Below are 8,241 nucleotides of genomic sequence, written 5' to 3' on the forward strand. Positions count from 1 at the left end.
TTGCACCAGGGGAGGTTTAGATTGGAAATCTAATTGGAATTAGGAAAAATTTCTTTACTGAAGAAGTGGTCAAGCCTTGGAACAGGCTGCCCAGGGGAGTGGAGTCACCATCCCTGGAAGTATTTAAAAGACGTGTAGATGAGGCGCTTAGGGACATGGTTTAGTGGGCATGGTGGTGTTGGGTTGATGGTTGGACTCAATGATCTTAGAGGTCTTTTCCAACCTTAACGATTCTATGATTCTATGATAATAACTTTATGGGAAAGCAAGGAAGTGATGTTCCTTTGCTGACACACCATGACAATGAGCCAAAGAGCTTGCTTTCTGTGGCTTTCAGAGGAGTGGCATCCCATTTCTCCAGTTCTGGGAGATCCTTTGGGAACTGGGTTCATTCGGCATTGTTGCAGAACCTGCAGAGCATTTTGTTCTGCATGTGCCCTGTACTAACAACAATAGTCCTTGAGCTAAACTGCCTGACCAGCTCCATGCTTGCAACTTCCATTTTGCTACCCTGCTTTCGATTACTAGTTGTTTAAAGCTGTTGAATGAGAGGGCAGAAGAGAAAACCAGTGGAGTGGATTGGGGGAAAAGAAGCTGATGAAAAACATTTGCAAATAGGGGATGTGCCCTGGTAATGAAAGCTGGTATGAGTCCTCAAAAGCACCATCATGAGAAAACACCAGCAAGAAATAAATAGCTGCCTTCTCCCTAATCAGTCCATTCTGATGTACCATAATTTTGCTGAATACCATGCAGAACAAAATGGCTGTAAGGTGCTCGTACAACTGAGCCTTGGCTAAGGGAAAAATTACCTCATCTCTATATTTCCACCATGTGCTGGAATTGCTAATACATTTACTGGTAGTCATGTTTCTTTTGGACCCTTGAAAAGTTTCAACCATTCAAGTGTGTTAGATTTGCTCTTTCCTGAAGGATTGGTGATCAGAAGTTATTTCTTTTTTTTTTTTTTTTTTAACATATAGGGAGTTGAAGGTAAAAAGAAAAACATAGCTCTTAAAATATCACAATTTTCTATTTTTATTTTCTGGGAGAAGAAGAAAAGAATGGATGTATCCCTTTGCCTGGTGCTAACTTGGAGTTCTTCCTTATCTGTTGCTGTTTGTTTGGCTGACTCTGTACGTTCTTCATCCCTTCCAGTTACTGGCTTTCTGTGAAGAATAGGTGCCTTTCTGTTGTGCAGAGTAAATGCTTTTGAGGCCTTTAAGATTTATGTTGCTAACAGTATTTACATTCTGGCATCGGATTCTTGGTGCTTGAAAATCTAGTGCCTATTTTTGTAGGGCTCAGCTCTTCATTTAGTACAGTTTCTTCCTATGAACAGGCCTACTGCATAATGACAATAAAATTTCCAACCAAGTCAGTTAAACTGTACTTCCATGTGTGGTACATGTCTTTGCTGGCTTGCATGTTCTTCATATAATAAAGTTTTCTCACTGATACCTTTAGAGCTGCTCTAATTTGACTGACTTGGGCAGGAGTTGTACCCTTCTATCGTAGCCTTTATTCAGAGGTTAAGTTCAGTTATTTTGCAAAAATCAAATCTTTATTGTGGTTTATTTGCACCTACGCACAGCTACAGCCACCTCAAATGCTATGAAGGAGGCAGTTAAGAACAGCAGAAGGTTGGACACTGAGTGACAGAGGTTAGGGTGATGCAGCATGTGGGCAAGGAAACCTGACCTGATCAGTGGGGAAAATAAAAAAGGGTATGAGGGTAGAGAGTGGTTTCCTCCGTGTCTTGGAAAATCTCTTTCTTTTCTCTTTGCACTTAGCAATCTGATTTCATGTGCTGAGCACAAGATTCGTTAGTCTGAAGGGCAAAAACCTTTGAGCCGTGCGCTAGATGTTTGGAACATGATGAAAATGCCAAGACGCGTGGTATGTAATAGCTTTGTTACTGTGGTCAGGAGGATTTAGGCGGAGTTGCAGGCTCTGGAATGGAATTTTGCAAGCTTTTACTCTTCAAGAGGATATGGAACAGCATTGCATATCCTTTTCCGTAACTGGCTGTGGCTTTCTCCTTGGTCTTTACCATTTGATTATTAGGTTTTGTATGCTTTTTCCTCTTGAAATACTACTGCTAAGTCCTTTAAAATTATTGTGTCTTTCAAGAAAAACAACCAGGTCTTAAGAGGCATTTTTTGGGGGCTAAGGGGAATATGGAGTTTGTTTAAAGAAAGGGGATCTGAAGAAGATAAAGCAGAGATATCAGCTATGCAGAACTAATGATGCATTCCAAAAGAGAATTGAAGAGCTATACAACTCCATGAAATGCTCCATTCTATATTAGCTTTTCCACTGAGAAATCTTTTGAAGGACCAGAATCACACACTCATGTGTTAAACATAAAACTCTGTAATGCATAAGAGTATATTTGGATCTAACATTGCATGAGGAAACCCATGGCACTCTCACGCAGCAAGCAAATGACACTAAATTCCCTAGGTGGGAATCAAAGCCTTTCCAAACTAACCTCACTACCGGCGGATGTTTGAATTGCTAGTAATAGACATAACCCTTGCTGCACATACAGTGCTGCCTTGAATGTCTGTATTCTTTCCACCCTTGGATGCTCCTGTAGTTCTGGGAACATCCTGCCTAAAGGTGTCGGTGTGTCTGCTCAGGTGAATCTGAGGAAAGAGATACGAGTGGTAGATGAGAGCCTTAGGAAAGCATGATACAAACCAGCCAGGTTGTCAGAGCTAATAGAGTGACAGCTTGAGTGTGAAAACCCAAGGGCTGTGCCACAGTATCCCCGGGATCAGCCAGCCCTTTATTCAAGGAAAGGGGAGAGGGCAGCAATGGCAAACCTACATCAACAGTTCAAGCTGACAGAAGATATTATTTCCGAGTCAAACAAGAAAAAATAACTTGAAAAACAGTTAGACTAACCATTGTTTATGCACTACAGATACTTCAAACCCAAGAGAAAACTAAGGAAGTAGTGGTGCTTGTTAAAAGATAATGTAAAATGATTGGAAATTGCTATTAATAATGCAAATACTTCTGTTAGGCAACCTGCTTCCTTGGAGTAGGTAATTTAATCATATTGCTTAGGAAGTGCTATTGGTTTCTTTTTCCAATAGGTTTAGGGCACAGAGGACATTTTGATTAATGAGAGGCAGAGATGGTGGGAAAACACTCCATTATCCTTAGCCTTTGGTAAGCCTGGGTAATTAGTGAAACCTTCGCAAGAAGTATCTTTTATTTCACTGTAATTGCAAAATAATTGTCTCATCTGGTAGGGATATCATCTGTGTTGTGTTACCTGTGATAACACACAGGTAATATATGAAACATCTGCTTCAGAAGTACATGCACTAGTGTGGTTCTGAGTTGGTCAGCTGAAGGCCCCATGATTAGGTTTATTAAAAACCTATACGAAACAGCATGTACCAGCATTTGCTGTTCATTTAAAGGGGGGAAATTGGCCTCTTTGCGGCAGTTTTTTGGGTGCCAGCTGAGAATTCCTTGTGCTCATTTACATCAGAATCCCTAAGCCTCCTCCCCCTGAAAATGAGAAGCACATCAGTAGGCTGTGGACTTTGCTTTTAAGGATGAACTTTACAAGCTGTAAAACAATTTTCAGAGCAAGACAGGAGAACGAGAAAGGAAGAAGCAGTGATCTCCATACTGAAGGAATAGGCTTGAGACTGAAGATGTTCCCTTCCCAGTTCTGTCACTGGCTTCCTGTCTGATTTTACTACCAGTATCTCTTTGAATTTCTACTTCCCATCTGTAATAAGGGAAATACTAGTATTTCCTATTTTCCTGCTTTTTGTCTGTTCAGGCAGCAAGCTCTTTGGGCAGGGGGCTCTTTCATGCTGTGTGCAGTAAAAAGCTTGGTTCCGTGGGACCTCCTGGGACTCTTGTGATACGAATTGTAACAGAGGCAGGAAGATGTCCGAAGGCGTGTTTTCAGAAAGGTGGCCAGTAGTTTATTTTTCTCTTTCTTTCTCTTTTTTGAGGGGAGGGCAGACCCCTTTACCTTAGTAACCGGGGAAGTTAATGCATTTCTGAAATGTAGCTTTTAGTAGCTTGGAACAGTTCAGTGTGAGGCTCCGAAGGCTCCGTGGCTTCCTCATGGTAGCGATCCCCTATTGCAGTGGTTACAGGAATGCATCACTGCTTGCCTTCTTGTCATTGAACCCAAATCAGGTAGTCTTTCCATTGCAGGGGACAGGAAATAATCTGCATCACTTTGTTAGAACTGAATAGTACTTGCGAGTGTTAACGGCTAAGCAGCCAGCAGCGTTGGCGGGGAAGTCAATAGGGTAAAGGAGGGGGATTTCGTCGGTATCTGATCGTGTCATCTGATGTGCACCTAGACGTGTGCTGGCTGTTCACACTCCCCGCAACGTGTTGAATAAATCTCTCTCTGTCTCTCTCTCACACACACGTGTATCTAAACACAGGTTTCGGAGGTGTGTCAGATCAACCTGGGGCATTGGATGTTGTGACCTACGGTCTCCCTGGGCATAATCTCTGTGGGAAAAAGTTATTCTGCTAGATAGGTATGTACCTTTCGTTTTCAGGCATCGTGATGATACTGTTTTCAGAAGGGCAAACTGTGGTTTGCCCAGGGTCTGGTCTGTAACTGGAGCTGCATCTGCTGCTCCTGGGAATGCCAAGCTTTGCGTCTGATCTGGAATGCCAATGAGCCCATATAAAGCTGTTAATGTCTGTGTGAGGTTTTTTAGTCCTCATTACCAACCTGATAGAAAGATAATTCCTCAGCTGCTGTTCCAACCTGTGGGATTTTACCCACTTAATTAATCTTCTTTCTTGTTAAAGATCTCTCTTTATGCACAAGAAGCTATGCTTGACTTGCTTTTGAGGGACTCTTCACATGTCTATATCAAAGGCACAGAGGCCCCAGAAGTTGGAGGGTGAGCCCTAGGGGCAGTGTGCTTGTGGAGGCTGAACTTGGAAGCTCTGCCTTCTCTTCTGAGGGCAAGCTCCTGGAGGGGAGCCAAGCCTATGCAGCGAAGAGGACGCTGCTTCCCTTCCCTGCTCCCCCCTTTTGCCACCGCTCGGCAATAAAATGGAAGCTTGTGACATGACCAAAGGATAACACACTGCATGCTGAATGGCTGCTGAGAGTTAAAAATGCCAGCCTACACCACCCTCCCCAACCTTTCAGTGTGTCAGCAAGCTGTCTATGTAAATAAATATACATATCAAACAATAAGCAGATGCCTTTTTAACATGCACTGTTTCAGGCTGAGATATTCCTTTCTGGTGCATCTGTCAAGCTAATGCCAACTCCACAACTCCTTTTCAGTTGTATTTAATGCACAAAGATTTCTGTTGTGGTAAGTGTAAAATATAATGAGGCTTGTTTTACATCTGTTTTGGTGTTACTTGTGATATATAAAACGTTAAATGGAAACGCTTTGTGTTTCTCCCGATTTCTGTGTCAGTGTACTGACAATAGTGCAAACTATTGTTCCTTATGCTTGGTTAAGTGGTTTTATACAACCCTGTGTATAATTGTAGGCGTATACAAGGATGGAAAAAAGAAAAGCCGTTTGCAAAATATACCACCGTCAGGGCCCCAAAGCAAACAAACATTGAAGTGGGGAGGAAGCTGTGATGAGGACTGGATTTAAAATAAGAATTAAAAAAAAAGCGCTTAATTCCAGCAGAGTCTGTTGTACCCCTTAAATCAAACCAAATTCGGGAACCACAGGGTCTAAAGCCCCAAGGGTGCAGTGTTGTGGAGGGGACACCCGAGAGCTGCTAGGCTGGGTCAGATCTTGTCTAACCCAGGGTCTTGTCTCCGATAGCAGCCAGCAGTGATTAGAGAGAATGTAAGACCAGGGCAACTAACCAGAAGAAATTCCACATTAAGCTTTTGTTTATTTTTGTTTTCATATTAAAAATGTATTAAGCCCAGATGACCCATAGTCTACTGGCTCTACTCCTCTTTGAAAATTCACCTACAGGGCTAACGGAGAGTTGGATCCCTCCCTTGGTGTTGCTGTCCCTCTCTGTCCTTCTGCATCAACACGGAGAAGGTCCCTGTTTTTTATTGTCCTTGTTCAGGTTTTGCTGCCTTTGCTCTCGTCAGATACAAAGGAATCACATTAACTAAGATAAAAAGATCAGACTGTTTATGCAGGCAACAAGTCATGAAGACAGCTCTCTGTCAGGCTTTTCTGAGGTCTGCTGAGAGAAAGGAGAATATTCCCGCTGCTTGAGACACTCTCAGTTGGATTAGATATAAACAAAGTGGCGGGAGGAAGGGAGAGGCATGATCCTCCACTGGAGAGGAGGATTTAGATGACCTGAGATATCTTCTGTTTCTTAATGTTCCTTGAATAGAGATGATTGAAATCTCTCATCTGAGCAAGTACACACGGAAGACAAAATACAGTATTAGTGACCCTAAATATATTAGAGCGCTCTGCTTCTGATCACAGCAGTACATCAGCTGGAATAGTAATAGGGAATGAATGGGTTTTGCCTACGTGGACAGCACTGTTCTTCCATGAGGGAAAGGGAAAATTGGTACTAAAAATGCCACTGGATCAAATTTTTGATGACTCTCAGTACTCTCAGCCTGTGACACTTTCCATCTTGTGGTTTCAGAGCACTTTACAAACCTGAATAAATTAATCTTTTTTTTCCTCACTGTCTCCAAAGGCTGGGAGTTACTATCCAATACTGCATGTCTGAAAGGACTAGGACCGCATTCAATAGGGTAGGTTTCTATCAAGCAGCAGATGCTTTGTCCTGTGCAGAAGTATATGGACGGGTGCATTTTCTACATGCAAGCACCTGCACCTCTCAAATACTTGCCCTTCCCCTTTAAAGAAACCAGGATGTGGTCAGTATATGTGTATTTGAAATGCCAGGTTGTGCAGAGCAGGGAAAAGGCTTGTAAACAAACACCCACAGGAGGATAAAGCTCAGCTGAAAACCTGCGAGTCCACTAGAGACACGGGCAAGGAGAACATCTGCCCGAGTACCTGTCTGGTGGGCCCTTCTTCTGCTCACTAGACCACATTGCTCCTGTAGTGCACCTAAGATGAATGACCAGGGTGCAGAGCGCTCTTCGGCAGGGTGTCTCAGGCTGGACGCAACGGGCAGCGCTCCTGTGTCCCACTGAGCCCACTCCCTCGTCCTGGGGAAGTGTGAAATAACCATTCTGCGGAGGGGAGCAGGGGGCTGCTGACAGAGGGCTGATACTCGTGCGCATGGTGGGAATTTCCTTTCATGTGGTCTGGTGTGACATGAGCACTTCCCAGCCGGTTTCTTAGTGGTGTTGTAATCTACTGGCTTGACAAATAAATGCTAGCTCAGCTCAGTCTGGCTGTCTTCTCCAGAGAGTGTGACAGAGAAGGGGAGCTTGAGATGTCTGGCTGCAGCCCTGTCCCAGTGCCTTCCAGGGCTGCTGGGTGGAGTTGCTGTGAGAGGACCTTCTCCCCCAGCTTTTCATCTTGACCCTGGAGGAATTACTAGGTGCTGTGAAGTAGGGGGGGCTTCACATCAGGGAGCCCCTGATGCTGCATGCGGATGGTTGGCATTGGCTTTGGGATGCTGGAGGGGCTGGGCAGGGTGGAGGGCTTTGGTTTCAAAAGAGAGCAAAGCAGCAAGGTAGACTAGGGAGGAGAGAAGTAATGCTGTGAAATGGATTTGTGTGGCGCCAGCTTCATATCTGAATTGGAGCTGTCAGGGAGAATGAGATCCAGACTCAGTGCTGTACTCCAGAGAGAAGCTGTTATGGAGCGATTGCTCTGCTAAGTGCTGGCTCCACCTCTGCGCCCCGGGTCTGGCAAGGAGAAAACCAACAAGATCTGGCATGATCCCTCGTCCTTTCCCACTGGCCTTTCCTGCCTTTCTCCAGGCTCTGATTTACCTTCTTTCGCTTGCTTATTGCTTTCACCACCTGAGCATCTCCCACTGAACCCTTCTCCTCCTGGCTCTGTCGGTATCTTCATCCCACCCTTACCTGCCTCTTGGCTCCATCACCTTGCCCTCTTTTTCATCCTCTATCTTTTCTGGCTCCCTCCATTCAGCATACAGTTGTACTCCAACATCTATCCAGTAAGTGAACATGCATGTGCACATTTGTTGCATACAATACAGGAAGGGGCGTGTGTGTGTGCATACGTGTGTGTCTTAAACATTTAACTACCTTTGTTTTTTCACACGCTACTCCATCCTCTGCTCTGGGACTTGCCTTCGGGGGACTTACAGCATCTCTTGCTGGCA

This window comes from Fulmarus glacialis, unplaced genomic scaffold (genome assembly GCF_000690835.1).
Source record: "Fulmarus glacialis isolate BGI_N327 unplaced genomic scaffold, ASM69083v1 scaffold8632, whole genome shotgun sequence".
In the NCBI taxonomy this organism is placed as follows: domain Eukaryota; kingdom Metazoa; phylum Chordata; class Aves; order Procellariiformes; family Procellariidae; genus Fulmarus; species Fulmarus glacialis.